Source organism: Lynx canadensis, chromosome A3 (assembly GCF_007474595.2).
Source record: "Lynx canadensis isolate LIC74 chromosome A3, mLynCan4.pri.v2, whole genome shotgun sequence".
NCBI classification, from domain to species: Eukaryota; Metazoa; Chordata; class Mammalia; order Carnivora; family Felidae; genus Lynx; species Lynx canadensis.
In genome coordinates, this window is record NC_044305.1 from 131,547,901 (window position 1) to 131,564,148 (window position 16,248).

Genomic DNA, 16,248 nt, shown 5'->3' on the forward strand with positions numbered 1-16,248 from the left:
TTTTTTTTGAGTTTATGAACTTCTAGGGTATTCTTTTTTTTTTTTTTAATATGAAATGTATTGCCAAATTGGCTTCCATGCAACACCCAGGGCTCATTCCAACAGGTGCCCTCCCCACGCCCATCACCCACCCTCCCCTCCCTCCCACCCCCCATCAACCCTCAGTTTGTTCTCAGTTTTTAAAGAGTCTCTTATGCTTTGGCTCCCTCCCTCTCTAACTTTTTTTTTTCCCCTTCCTCTCCCCCGTGGTCTTCTGTTAAGTTTCTCAGGATCCACGTAAGAGTGAAAACATGGAATCTGTCTTTCTCTGTGTGACTTATTTCACTCAGCATAACCCTCTCCAGTTCCATCCACGTTCCTACAAAAGGCCAGATTTCATTCTTTCTCATTGCCAAGTAGTATTCCATTGGGTATATAAACCACAGCTTCTTTATCCATCCGTCAGTTGGTGGACATTTAGGCTCTTTCCATAATTTGGCTATTGTTGAAAGTGCTGCTGTCCACATTGGGGTACGAGTGCCCCTCTGCATCGGCACCCCTGGACCCCTTGGCTAAATTCCTAGCAGTGCTATTGCTGGGTCGTAGGGTAGACGTATTTTGAATTTTTTGAGGAACCTCCACACTGTTTTCCATCTCCACTCTTAACTCTCCTTGGGTCTCTTCCCCACACAGCGAAGCTTGAAAACCACAAAGCAGATCGCATCACTCCACTCCTCAAAGGGCTCCAACGGCCGCTCATCTCATGATAAAATCCAAACTCCTTACCATATTCTATAAGATCCTACATAAAGGGCCCTGCCTACTTCTTGGATCTCATCTCCTACCACTGTCTCCTTAAACTCTCTCCTTTCCAGCAGCAATGGCCTTGCTGCTGTTCCAGAAACACACAAGCTCATGTCTGCCCCAGGGCATTTGTACGTGCTGTTTCCTCTCCTGACGTGCGCTTCACCCACATCTTGGCATGGATCGTTGTCCCATGTTATCCGCCTTTCTGACTGAACCAACCTTGATCACTCTCTCAAAAAGAGTACACCTCACCCAGTCATTCCAATCCTCAGCCTGCTTTTTTTTTTCTTTTATAGCACCACCTCCCCCATGAAATTATATCACGCATCTGTTCATGTGCTTGTTTACGAAGTGTTTTCCCCACTGGAACTTAAGCTCCATGAGGATAGAACTTCAGTCTGCCTTCGTCCTTTGTCTGTCTGGAGTATCTCAAACAAGATCCATCACCTATCAGTCACCTATCACAACGCCTGCCACAATATTAGTTGAATGGATAAAGGAATGAATTAAAAAACTACCATGTAAAATTTGGGACAATCCAAAAGTTTTTGAGAAACAAATGTGCGAATCTAACACACCATAAGCATTCACGTCATTTTTTTCTTTTTTCCTTTTCTTAAGTTTAAATTTTAGTTAGTTAACATACACTGCCATATTGGTTTTAGAGTAGAAATCAAGTGATTCTTCACTTCCATACAACACCCAGGGCTCATCACAAGTGCCCTCCTTAGCACCCATCGTCCATCTAGCCCATCTCCCACCCACCTCCCTCCATGAACCCGTAGTTTGTTCTCTATCATTAAGAGTCCCTTGTGGTGGGACACTTGGGGAGCTCAGTTAAGTGTCCGACTCTTGATTTCACTCAGGCCGTGATCACATGGTTCGAGATAGAGCCCCACATTGAACTCTGTACTGATAACACGGAGCCTTCTCGGGATTCTCTCTCTCCCTTTGCCTCTCTCTTTCTCTCTCTCTTTCTTTCTCTCTCTCTCTCTCCAAATAAATAAACTTAAAAAAAAGAGTCTCTAGGGCTCCTGGGGGGTTCAGTCGGTTAAGTGTCCAACTCTTGATTTCGGCTCAAGTCGTGATCTCAAAGTTTATGAGTTCAAGTCCCACATTGGGCTCTTTACTAAGAGTGCAGAGCCTGCTTGGAATTCTCTCTCTCCCTATCTCTCTGCCTCTGTCTCAAAATACATAAATAAATAAATACTTTTAAAAAATAGTCTTTTGTGGCTTTTTCCTTCTCTTGTCTCCCCCTCCACTTCCCATATGTTCATCTGTTTTGTTTCTTAAATTCCACATGAGTGAAATCATATGGTATTTGTCTTTCTCTGACTGACTTATTTCACTTAGCATAATACATTCTAGCTCCATCCGCATCATTGTGAATGACAAGATTTCATTCTTTTTGATGACTGGGTAATCTGAAATCTTGTCATTCACAATGATGCGGATGGAACTAGAATATATACATATATATATATATATATATATATATATACACACACACACACATACAGCTTCTTTATGCATTCATCATTTGATCGATATTTGAGCTCTCTCCATAGTTTGGCTATTGTTGATAATTTCATGTCATTTCTTAGCACATGGTTCTTACAGGGGCAATTTTATCTGTAATGAATCTACCAAAAGACCATGGTGCTTACAAAGGAGAGAGAGACTAGAGTATTAAAAAATTCATGTTGTACAGGAAACCCACTAACTGGTCCTGGGATTTCCATTTGGCTCTGTGTTTTCCTGACGCATAGTATGTACTAGTGAGCTTAGACCTAGATGTTTTTCCAGAACGTGCATCTCCCAGAAGAAAGGTGGGTCAGTTATAAGCAGTTGAAGTGTTCCATCTGTGAGACACGATTTAGATTCGCTCCAGAGCCATTTTCCTGGTGGACCTCCAGGAATTTCCTGGCAGGAAAGACTCGGGCCTGCAGGGGGAGCTGATGGCACATGTCCATTCTGGAAAGCCTTGGAAAACTGAGGTCCAGAAATTTAACTCTTCCTTCCAGTGGAATGAAGTAAACAGGTCACTGAATTTTAGAAACGTCCAAGATGTTCTCCTATTCCTGCCGGAATCCGAGAAATGGGAAGATTCTTTAGACTCGAAATGTCAAGCGGTCAGATTGGGTTCATGCAGCCCACGTAATGCAGGATTTTATCTCAACTCTGGGACCACTTCCTCTTCATGTGTAGACTTGGATGTCCCCACACACCGGCCAAGACGGTGGCTCCGAACGATGGCGAAGGATGCCCAAGAAACACACTACCGCGCATTCTAGCCTGGAAAAGCATAAAAAGCCAGCGTTCATCATGACACAGAAAGCCTTGTGGGTTCATCAGAAGAACCCCAGAACTTTGCCTCCTGCAACTAGAGAGCAAAACAATGTGACCTTTCTGTTCAGAGATATAAAGTTACTGAACAAAATGGAAATCGTTCTATTAATAGTTTATTTACGACCGTATCACTGGGTCAGAATTAATTCTCATCTTGCATCTAATTTCACAATGGCAACTCCACGTTCATGGAGCCGGCCCTTCTTGCAAACTAAAGAGACTCTGCTTACTCTCGGACTCCAGTCCTTCAGGGCAACCCTTGAAAATGGAAGTAAGTCATATTCCCCACCCAACCCACCATAATCACACGCACAAGAAGGGACAGCAGCTCATCTCGGTCCCAGCTGCGCTGAGTCTTAGAAATAGTGCTCGCTCTCCCTGCATCAAAGGGCAGAAGGAGATTTCTGCTCCAGAGTGATGGCATCCCGTCACCCTCCAAAGGCAAGTCTGCACAGTGGGGCTGCATCATTTCCTTTTCGATGTTGGGATTTCCTGGACTTTCCGCGCAAGATCTTAAAAACCAAAAACACAGTCCGTAGAAAGATGCATCGAAAAACCCTTCATCCCTCATCCCCACTACACATACGATGTCACCGTGTCTGACATGCCCTCCGTTGCAAGCAGACGGTAGCCACAAACTAAGGACGCGCGTCAATCGGAAGGATTAACACCCCCACCTGCCCAAACCGCAGCATGTCCGGGCTCCTTCCCTTGACTCCCTGTTCAAGTTCCATATTTACCTAGTATTTTCTTGCACAATCGACGGCTGTGAGAGGGTGTATCTTGCAAGGAACACCAAAAAGGAAGGCACAGCCATTGGGATAGCCAGGCCCAGGTTGTTACCAGCGGTGTGACGGTCCTCACCCGCCTGTGGGCAGGGTCGGTCCTTCCGGAGACGCACCCCTGCAGCCGGTCACCTGCAGCCGAGTCCTCTGCGTCGGTGCTGTCCCACACCGTGGTCTTCGTTTCAGTGGGGATCCCGAACTCTTATCGAAAATGTCTTTGGAAGGTCATACGGCACCACAACATGGAGACGGAAGTCATTTCGATGCCAAAGACGACCCCTCATATACCAGTGCAATAAAATGTAATTGAAATCACCAGATCTCTCAGAATATCTTAGATTTTTCTTTTTTTTTTAAGTTTATTTATTTATTTGGAGTGGGAGAGAGAGAGAGAGAGAGAGAGAGAATCCCAAGCACGCTCAGTGGAGAGCCCTATGTGGGGCCTGAACCCGTGAACGGCGAGATCATAACCTACGCTGAAATCAAAAACTGGACCCTTGGGGCACCTGGGTGGCTCAGCCGATTTTGCGCGCTCTCTCTCAAAAATAAAAAATGAACATAAAAAAAAGAGTTGGACACTTGGCCGTCTGAGCCATCCAGGTGTCCCATAGATTTTCTTTTAAAGATTTTTTTTTTCATTTTTAAGTGATCTCTGCACGCAACATGGGGCTCAAACCCACAGCTCCATGTTCCGTCAACTGAGCCAGCCAGGCACCCCTCTCTTAGATTTTTCTAAGCTAAGCAGGGTTAGCTTAGAAAGGTAACTTTTTCCAGGTGTTAGAACAACCATCAGTCAAAAGCTCCATGGGGTGCCTGGGTCATGGCTTCAGCTCAGGTCATGATCCCACGGCGTTCATGAGTTCGAGCCCCCCATCGGGCTCTGTGCTGACAGCTCGGAGCCTGGAGCCTGCTTCGGATTCCGTGCCTCCCTCTCTCTCTGCCCCTCCTCTGTTCACGCTCTCTCTCTTTCTCGAAAATAAATGAACATTAAAAATTTTTTTTTTAATTTAAAAAAAGGCTCCTGACTGATTACCAAGAAAATTGTTTTAGCAACAGTGATAGGTAATTCCATTGAGAAGGGGGGGAAAAAAAGAATCCAACTAGGAGTTTAACCCAAAAGGAAATGCAGATATGTAATCTCAATATACTGATCAATTCTGAAGGTGATCAAGTTCAAGGTTATAAAGGTCACATGTCCTCTGGGTGCCATGTATCCCTGCCAACAGCAATTCATAAACGTCTCCAAAGTCGGGATGGGCTCAAATAAAAATTTTTACCGTCCAATTAAAAAGTTGAGATGTGTTTCAATAAAATATTCATTATACCGTAAAAAGACAGTACATGTAATTAACTGTACAGAGACATGTATGCTCCTACCCATTAATTTTTCTTAAATTGTGGACATTAGCATATACCGGTGTGATCCCCGCAAAGCTGTGATTAAGTCAACCGTGCATTTTACAAGAACCCGTTCCCCCCAGGCCCTCCTAGCTGCTTTCTCCCCCAGGCTCTCCAGCTTCCCTGACGGACGGGTGGGCGGGGACACTCAGGTGCAGAGGCACTCCACTCACCCCTACAACCCGGGGTGGGGGTGAGAGGGGCTTCCGGCCTCTACCTGCTGTCCCCCAGTGCCCATCCTGGCGCCCCCGGTGTCCACAGCAACTCAGTGAGTTCCAGCCTGAACTGTTGAAACAGCGGGCCACCTCTTAAGGATGCATTTGGAGAAAGGGATCCACAGCTAAAAGTATTTTTAAATCTACCGGACTATTTTATCTCTAATGTCATTTGGGTTTGAGTGTTTTCTGATTCACCGACTACACTACACGCTGCTTTTCATTTGAACTGAGATAGGCATTGTTTTCTTTACTTCCCTTCAAGGAGCTCAATCAGAAGGTAAGAGGCTCAACCAGGAAAAAGGGGGGGGGGGGTCCAGTTCTTGCCCAGCTGTTCTCAACTGAGGTTAAAAATAAAGGGGGGAAAGAAAAAGAGGTCTGAGCTCTAGCTGAGCTCGATCCAAGGCCTGGTACATCAGAATCCCTGGGGGAAAGACAGACTTAGGTGTTTTTGTAAAAAGCTCTCCAGGTGATTCTAATATGAATCACGCCGAGAACCACTGATTTCGTGGGGGAAAAAAAACATTACGCCGTGTGGGACTCGGGGACCCTGAGGTTCTAGACTCTGCTGTGTCTGGGGCAAGGCACTTAGTTCTTTGGACCCAATTTCCATTTCTGCAAAATAAAAGGCATGGGCTGGAGACTTAATCCTTTCGGATCTGATGCTCGTGCCGATGGATGTCCAAGTCTCTGTCACCGCGTGCGGAGATATTTCAGTATAACCCTGATTCAAACTGCACTTTGGACAAAAAATACCAATGTAGACCACAGCCAAAGTGGCCTCCTATCGCCATGCGTATCGACCTTTCCCAGACCTCATTCTTCTCTGCACCTTTGGTGCTGTGGTCCCTCCTTCTGGGTCCCTCCTCCCTAAGGGCACACCTTGTGTTCACTAGAAGGAACGCGCCAAGTTTTCAGTAAAGGATCCAAGAAGCCCTGACCGGAGGGGAGCAGCAGAAACAGAGGGGGACAGAGGAGTGACCAGAGAGAAGAATCAAGCGTGGGGATAGATCCCCCAACATCTCCCCGATTTCCAGCCGAGTTGCTGATGTTCTGCGACAGACGAAACGTGCGCGGAAGGAGGGCAGGCTGTTTAGTATTTTGGATCTGCTGACTTTGAGGCACCAAGGTCCACATAACTGTATCCTGAAGGATTTGGCCCCGAGGACCTCCGAGACTCTTCCAGACCTTTCTCCCGTGCCAAAAGCAAACCCTATGACGCTGTAGGCCGCTCTCTGATGACACTGGGAAATCGGGTGTGCGCTCTGGGAGGGGGGTCCGTCGGGCTCACGGAGTGTATTCTGTCAGTCTCCTCTCGCTCTTTCGACCTCCTTGTCAACTCCTTCACACTCATCCGTTGTTCGTTTATTCGTCCCCTCTCCCTCAGTTCTCAAAACACTGTATCTGGAGCTCTTTCTTGGCACGCATTTTCCTCCTTGGATTTTGTCGCCAGTGGATGTTCATGAGCGAACGGAATGAGGAAGCACGAGGAAGGCGATCTCTGACAAGCACACTCAGCAGGGAGAGGTCTGGAGGTAAGGAAGGAATCAGATCGCCTTCCCCCTTCAGAAAAAAAAACAACACGTAAAAAACGCAGAACAGACGTGAAACTCGATGAAAACAACGGTCTTGGGGTAGTCGGTACAGGGGCAATGAGAAGAGCAGATTTTTTTTGTGCGTCGGTGATGATGTTAATGATATAAGCGCATCCTACTTGTCAGGGATGCTTCTGAAAGTTTTTCGTACATTATGCACATACACGATCTCATTTAATCTCCACAACAGTCCCGAGGGGGAGGATTATTATCTCTGCTTTACGTAGGAAGAAGCTGGCTGAGAGGTTCTGTGAAGGTGGCGTAGCTGGGGGTGGCGGGGGGGGGGGCACAGCTGGATTCAAACCCGGGTCAGCCGGACTCAACGGCCCAGACCGCCCCACTGTGTCGTCCGGCCCCCATAGCATCGCTATACAGGGGCAGTATGATGAGTGATGTTGCTATTACTGCCCTGAGTCATCATTTCCCTTCCTAGTCTCAGAAGGTGCAAGAGGTGAGGGAGCATTCCGGAAGGGTCCTCCCCAAATGGCCCAAATCCATGGTTCTCAATTGGTTGATCTCCAACTACCTGGAAAATTCCCTTATACGGAGATCTTATCCCCCATCAGGTAAACAAACGAGCAACTCCAGGAGTTCTCCTGAGATCAAACCGCCAGAAGTGTGCCCAGAATGCCAGGCGCAAATGCACTGGGATTTCGCACGACAGGAGGATGATATATTCTGGTTCGTTTCCCAAACCCTAAGAAATCGTGTCCCAACTGGCTTAGCCTTTTTTTGTTTTGTTTTTAAGAAAGATCCTAGGGGCGCCTGGGTGGCGCAGTCGGTTAAGCGTCCGACTTCAGCCAGGTCACGATCTCGCAGTCCGTGAGTTCGAGCCACGTGTCAGGCTCTGGGCTGATGGCTCAGAGCCTGGAGCCTGTTTCTGATTCTGTGTCTCCCTCTCTCTCTGCCCCTCCCCCGTTCATGCTCTGTCTCTCTCTGTCCCAAAAATAAATAAACGTTGAAAAAAAAATTAAAAAAAAAAAGAAAGATCCTCTAAGAAATGCACACCAACTGGAAGCAATGACAATTTTTAAAAGTTTATTTGTTTTGAGAGAGAGAGAGAGAGAGAGCACAAGTGAGGGAGAGGCAGACAGAGAATCCCAAGCAGGATCCGTGCTGCCAGCACAGAGTCCGGTGTGAGGTTCAAACCCACGAACCGTGAGATTATGACCTGAGCGGAAGTCAGGAGTTGGGTGCTTGACCGACTGAGCCACCCAGTTGCCCCTGGGTTAGCCTTTTGAGCCATAAAAACATAGTAGCCTGTTGGATTCAGAGAATAATCTATACTGACTCTACCCAAAGTCTTTCTCCTGGGTCCCTCTTAAAACGTGAGTCATTAATTTTTTTCTATGTATAAGTTGAATAATGTCCCCCTAAAAGTCTTTCCTTTTCATTGGCCGCCCCCACTACTGTTCGCCACGGATCAGCCCAGAAACAAAATGTCCTGCCAGTATCAGGTCAATCTCCTGTTGGCTTACTCCCCCACCCCGACCCTTCCCCCCTGTATTATGCTCCTAAAGGTTTTCAAATATACTTCTCAGTGGCTTTCTCGTCTTCTCCCCTTGCTTGACCATCAAAATAGCAAGAGTCAAGGTTATTCATTAAACTTTCAGGCTTTTACTTTTCTTGAGCCAAGAAAGTGGTCAGAGAGAGCTTTAAAACACAAGCGTGGTGTTAGAAAGAGTGTCCCTTACACCTTGGTGGCTCAGTCGGTTGAGCGTCCGACTTCGGCTCAGGTCATGATCTCACGTTCCTGAGCTCAAGCCCCTCGTCGGGCTCTGTGCTGATGGCTCAGAGCCTGGAGCCTGCTTCGGATTCTGTGTCTCTCTCTCTGCCCCTCCTCCACTCATGCGCGCGCGCGTTCTCTCTCTCTCAAAAATAAACATTAAAGAAAAATTAAAAAAAGAAAAAAGAAAGAGTGCTCCTTCCTCTCTGAGCAGGTTGCTTTGCTACTTTGAGCCGAATCTGCACAGTGGGGTTATAAGACCTCCGGGGCATGCCCCTCCTTTGTTATTTTCTCACTGTACTCATCAAGTACATCCTTGCCCTGTCGGAAGCCAAGGGGAGTACCTGCACTTGAAGAGGAAGCTTCTAGGGAACTAATCTTACCTTGTGAGTCCTCACTAAATTAGTTATTCTAAGTATTAAGGAGGCAGTCCTAGATGGGTTCACAGGAGGCCTGAAGGTCAGCAATGTTCACCATTGGCCCCAGCACAGCCATCGGGAGGATGACCCACGGTTTAAATGGCATAAATTCTGGAGCATAGGTTGGCTTTGGGTTTTGGTCAATGGAGTGCGTTGAATGGTGTCTGCCCAAATTTGTGCCACCTGGACCCTCAGAATGAGACCCTATTTCAAAATAGGGTCTTTACAGATGTATTTGCTATAAAATTTGAGCCCCAGTCTCTGAATAGCAAATGCTAATGTAATGTGTGAACTCCTGGTACCCGGGAAGGGGCTGCGAAGGCAGGGAACAACCCGCCATCACACCCACACAATCACTGCACAAGATTAAGACCCAATTCCTTACTGTCCTTCACGACTCAGCATGCCCCGACCCAGCCCAATCTTTCCAGGGTCAGCTTAGCTGCAATAGGGTTCATCCCTCATCCAGCCACATGCAACTGTTCAGCCACTGGGAATAACCCTGTCCTCTCCCATCTCACAGGTCGAGTCCTACTCATTGTCAAGTTTTATGTCATATACCACCTCCTCCAGGAAGTACATCCTATATTAGTAAGGAGGCTTTAAACTGGAAGTTCAAAAACACCCAACGCAAGCGGACATTAGCAATGACAGGAATTTATTACCTCATGCGACTGATCAGGAATAAAAATGGTGTTAGGTAAGGAATATTCCGGTGATTCAGGAACTAGTTTATTTTGGTCTCTTCATTCACCTTCTGCAGTCAAACCCCTCCCGAGGGTGACTGGCCTCATGGGTACAAAATAGCTTTCAGCATCTCCCGGGACCTCTACTGTCACATCCAACAAAAAGGAGAGAGAGCTTGTAGTCGCTTTCCCAGCCGAAGGCTTGACCTTCACTCTGATTGGTCCAGCTTAGAGAGCATGGCACTCAGGAGCCAATCACCGTGCCCAGGGGGATGGAGAGCTCTGATTGGCCAATCCAGGCCACGTGCACCACATCGGCGGTACTTTCCTCGAACCCTGTGTCTCCCCCAAGGGGAGCAGGAGGAAAGGACGCTGGGAGACCTGACCTGCTCATCACACACACTCCCTCTTCCGTGTGCCCAGTACCCTCGTCCACGGTTGTGTGAAGGCACCGATCATCCTTTGAATGTATTTTATTCCAGTATCTGTACCTCCCCTGACAATTCCTTGGGACCGGAGACTGTGACTTGCTCATAGGCAGGTCTCAAGTTAGCCGTTCACATGGTGGGAGCTCAATCAAGTTCTGCTGAAGTCAATTATGTCTTTTAAAAAGGAAGCGAAGGATAAGTTGTTTTCATACTTTCAAATTCCCAGAGGATCGTGTGTCGTTGCTTGCGGCACATTGATGAATCCCCTGGCCAGTAAGGCAGGCCGATCGCGGGCGGCACCCAGGGTTCTCACGTGCTGTAAGCAGATACATTAGAACATTTTAGTCGTTTAGAAACCGAGTCGAATGTCCGCTGCATTTTTTGTGCGTGAATGTGTGGATAGTTATAAATAGACATGGAAAAACACTGGGGCTGGGTGACTCCTTGGCGGGGGCCCTGGATCTGGACCCCCAAATATAGCCTGCTAACAATTTGCCACAGGCACTCTTTTTTTTTTTTTTCCACACAGTTCATCATTTCAAATATTCTGAGCAACCATCCTGGATATTTGTTCAAGAGTACATTTTTTCCACTTTGTCTTTTGGCCAAACGTGTGGCTTTTTCTTTAAAAAGAGATGAGAACCTCAAGGCCCGGATAAATATATCCCCTGGCACTTGGCTATAATACAATTCTCTATAGGCAATTCTGTCGCACGTCTGTGGGATTGGTTTAAATCTGGAAGCCTCCGGAAGGCCTCAGTCTCACACTCCTGCCCCCATAGCTGCTTCTGAGGAGAAGGCCCGGGGAGTGGGCCACAGACAGTGTTTTCCATTAAATAGAGCCAGACAGAAAAAGGGACGCTCAGGGAGGAGGAGTCTCTTGACAGACCTGAGCCCAGGGCAGCCTTCACTTTTGAGCTGCCTGGTTGATATTACAGCACGCCGTCCCCCGCCTTTTCCCAGTGTTGTCATACCGCGGGGTCACCTACATCTCTGTCCCTTCCCGTCCCTCTCCCACCGCCAACCCCCTCCAGCTTTCCAAGCCCAGCCTCCCTGCCGGATTTGACACATCTGATTACACTTGACCCAGGCATTTCCCAGTGTCAGTTTGGTCCTCGTCCCAGCCGCTCAAGTGGATCCCAGTGCTGGAGATCAGAACAGACTTTCCCATGAGCGCCGTGGAATTAATGAAGTTTAGATTCCCAGGCTAGACCAGAAGACCCAGATGTGCTAGTGATATCCTGGCGGAGAGTTTGGGGGAGCCAGATTTTGGGGGGGGGGGGAAAGTAGACCTGGTCAGATCTTCATTTAGCCCTTCGCCCCTTCGGTCTCGGATGCGAATGGGAAGGATACCTGGAGGTGAGCGGCTGTCAGAACCCCTCCTTAAACGGCTGCAACAGCCCAGGGCTGCCTCCCTCTAGGTCTTTTTACAAGTAGAAAAAGAAAAAACAAAACAAAACAAACAAACGTAAGCCTCCTTGAACCATCCACTGTAGGCAGGCGTCCACTTAACGCAACAGAACACAGTCCTAAACTGAGTCACAATCGTTCTTTGTGCAGCTCCAGAGGTATTGAGCTTGGATCGCAAACAACATGGGTCTGCGACCTCTTGATCGCGAGGAGGCCACTGTCGGCCTTGCTGATCCTGGTGTCCCACCCCCGTCAGGCCTCGTGGACGCGACGGGCTTTGTAGAAAGACCAGTGGACGCACCTGATGGAGTAAAAGGCTGGAAGGAGGGGCAGGAGAAGCCAAGGAACGTGCCCTTGTTTTGAAATGGGTGCAGGGGTGGGGGGGCGCTGGGGGACGCCTGGGCGGCTCAGTCGGTTAAACGTCCGACTTCAGCTCGGGTCATGATCTCACGGGTTTGTGGGTTCGAGCCTCGTGGTGGCGTCTGTGCTGACAGCTCAGAGCCTGGAACCTGTTTCCGATTCTGTGTCTCCCTCTCTCTCTCTCTGACCCTCCCCTGCTGTGCTCGGTGTCTCTCTCTCTCTCTCTTTCTAAAGTAAATAAATGTTTTAAAAGTGGGTCCGGAAACCTGAAAGCTCTGGGGCAGTCACAGCCCGCCTGGCCATGAAGTTGCCACGGGCAATTTTCTTCATGACAGAGCTTGGAGCAGCTGAATCCCGGCCAGCTCTCACCGAGTCAGGCCCGGCCCACCCTCCGCTCCCCCGGGAGGGACCCTGGCGCGCATGTGGTCTCAGCGGGGATGTCGAGCTCCCAGCAAACACAGCCAGAGGCTGCATGGGTGGGAGACAGAGCTCAGAGGGCCTGCAGCGTAGCCTGGGGCCCACGGCCATCATTTGTCAACGTGCGGTGGCGGCGGCCGTGAGAGCTGTGTGCCGTGTCTGGTCACAAAGTGTCATCTCTCTGCAGGCAATGGGATTTCACAACTAAGGGAAACAGCTTTGCCAGGCACCAAAAATGGAATCCCTGCTCCGGTGGCGGAGAGAAGAGAGGGGGATCGGAGGAGAGTGACGGGCAGGAACCCTACGACTATTATCAGTTTGAATCAGTGGGATCATAGTTACCATCTTATTTTTTTTCCTGAGTATTTTCCCCGATGTTCTGATGTCTCGCGATATCCCTCGGAAGTAGGAAAGGCTGGGGTATTAGATTCTTATTTAACAGTTGAAGGAACTGAGGCTCGGAAGGGACCGCACACACGGGAAATCAGGCCTGATTCTCATCTGAAGGTGACACCGGGAAGACCTGTAGCGTCTGGGGTCCCCGCAGGAAACAGATGGCACTCTTCAAAGAGGTGACTCACAGGGGCATAAGGAAGGGACTGTTGACAACGGTGTGTAAAGAGAGTGAAGCATCCCAGGGCCACCAAGAGCAGGAAAGCCCTTGCCACCATGCCCAGGCCTGCAGGGGCGAGGAGAGGGAGCAGCTTCTGGAACTTTGGGGAGAGCGTGCCCACGGGAGAGGGCCACCAGGCAGGAGAAAAGCCCATCGCTCTTTCCTCCCACCCCCTCCCATTTCCTGTCGGTTGGTGCCTCCCGTGGGCCAAACCCAACTGGAAGCCAGAGGGCAAATATGGCCCATGTTGTGTTCCTGTCCGTGAGGTCAGCTTCCCACAGCCGGGAGCCAGCGCAGAGCAAACATTGGGGTTGGGGTGGGGGGTGGAAAACGTCCTGCCATGATCTGCTGCGCACTTACTTTGTGGCACAAACCGTCCTTGGGGACGTCTGCGACGGTCACCTGTAATCCTCGCTATGACCCTGCGTGGTGGGTATGAAACCTCAGGTGGCCAACTTGTGTGTGTAAAGGTCAAAACTTTGTGTTTCTAGAATGTCACTGCAATGTGGGGCCTCCGTTCTTCTGACAGGTGGCGGAAACGTTATCTCAGCCGGCTCGTGGTTTCTTCAGCCGGTCCTGGACCCCAGCGCAGCGCAGGCCCTGAGACACCTGCCCCAGGGCCTTCACGCACACCCACGGGACTCCCAGAATGCCCAGCCAATAGTGGTTTCTCTCCCCGCTTCCCCGCCGACATCTCAAGGCATCCTCATTCCCGCCTGGTCTCTTGTCCTGAGATCAGATGCACGCGTGCCTGTCCCAACTGTAGGATCCCTCTAGGTCCCGTTCTCTTTCACCCCTCTGGAAAGCCCAGAAACCTTTGGGTGTTGTCCTGTCGTTCTGCTGGGGGCAGGGGGGCAGTCCCTAGGGGCTGTCTCTGTCCTGTCAGCATGCAACCTTCTCCATCTACCTCTCTCGTTTGGACCTGTGGGGAAATTCTCTGAGACGTGCCACGTCAGGGCTCCGCTCGGGAAGCGAGGCTAAAGTCCTCTTTGGAGCCAAGTCCCCAAATGGATCTGGAGCTTTCGTTGTGCCCTTCCCCCTGGGGGCCTGCTCTAGGATCCTTTCCTTGGGGTCACGTGGCAATATCTACCCAGCCCTCTGGCCGACCTCCTTCTCTGCCACCGCCTCTGGCCCGCAGAATCTTTAAGCAACAAATACTTTGGGGTGTTGGGAAATCGCTCTGAGGAGACAGGTATGCTTCTGTTTCCAAATATCCTCTTCATGCATTGACTTTATCTTCTAAATCAGGCAACGATTGGGATTTTGAAACTCGAAAGTCTAGATCTGGGCAGCCCAGAGTCCTTTCTCTTCAACTTTTTTTTTTTTAATCTCCACCGTGGCAATAATTAAAACTTCAAGACCAAGACGTGCCATCTCGGTTGTCTGCCTTCGCCTGGGGCACCCTTTCCTGGGGTAGGAAGCCTCAGCTGCCATCTGAAAAAGAAGAACCTCTAGCTCCAGGAACTTCCCAGAATGCAAGTGATAGCAGTTACGGCAGAGATGGCTTTCCCACGAAGCTAATGAGCTTACGGTTCGGGGTCCCTTGCTTTCAAGGGTCTCGGAAGAGACTCAAGTAACGGATTCATGGATTCATGTTTTCCTAAAACATGCAAAATTTAAGATGTTTTAAAACTACCGTGAGTTAAGACCGCTGTCTCCCGCTCAGACTCTGCATTACATTCTATCCACTTTGGGTGGCGCTCTAGTGACTGTGGGTGTCTGAGAGCCTTAGCCAAGGAGAAGTTGAGCTGCGTCTACGCAGTGGCATCCTCAGTTCAGGGCAAGAGCAGCTATACCCTAGACTTTAGAGGGTCCCGCTCTTTTCTCCTCTGGCTTCACCCCTACACTTAGGGTAAGGAGTCTACAGGACCAAAGAGACAAGTGCCCCGGGGACCTTCAGCCTCTTCTAGACCACACCCCAGGTATGGCAACCAGGGAAGTTGCCTGTGAGAACTCCCTTCATGAAGAGCGTGCCGCAGGGAGAGCAGTTAGCTGGGATCCTGTCACCGTTGAGCTCCCAGGATCTTCGAGTGTTCAAGCCAAGGCCATGCTTCTCCCAGGCAGCCCTCAGCCAATGACAACGTGTGCCAGGGTCCTAGCAGCTGGCCATTGCTGCCCAGTGGGGGCCTCTTCTAATGGGCCATCCTTTTATTTTTAATGCATATTTATTTTTGAGAGAGAGAGAGAGAGAGAGAGAGAGACATGGAGTGTGAGCAGGGGCAGGACAGAGAGGGAGATACAGAATCCAAAGCGGGCTCCAGGCTCCGAGCTGTGAGCCCAGAGCCCGACACAGGACTCGAACTCACAGACCGCGAGATCATGACCTGAGCTGAAGTCAGATGCTTAACCGACTGAGACACCTGGGTGCCCCTAATGGGCCCTCCTTGTACCACAGCTCCCGATTGGGTTGGCTAAGACTCCACGTAGGCATTTCAGTCTGTGTCTATTGGCCTCGTCTCCTTCCCTACCTCCTTCCCCGGGTTTCCGATTTGCCCTGTGGAGTCTTTCCCCACCCATTCCCGCTCTCCCCTCTTGTAGTTTCCACAGGCATTACCCCCAGTAACCTCTAATACTCCCGGGGCACCTGGGTAGCTCAGTCAGTTAAGCATCCGACTCTTGGTTTCACCTCAGGTCATGATCTCATGGTTGGTGAGTTCAAGTCCCGTATCAGGCTCTGCGCTGACAGTGCGGAGCCTGCCTGGGATTCTCTTTCTGTCCCTCTTTCTCTGCCCCTCCCCTCCTCCCTCTCTCTGTTTCCCTCTCAAAAATACATTAATGAAAACTTAAAAAAATAAAGAAACCTTTAATACTCCCACCTCTGTCTCAGCTGCTGCTTTTGGGAGGACCAGCCTGACACGCTCCGGAGAAAGCAGGCAAGAAGGTGTGGTCTGGGGACCCGACCAGTTATCACTGGGGGGGACTCGATCCCAGGGAGTATGTACACAGATCACAGAGGGTCCCCGCAGCAAGGGGGAAGCCAATAGTCATCATCTTCACTGACATCGACTTGGGAGAATGTTCTGATGGTGGGAAAACCCAAGCAGTGCAATACTTCAGGCTT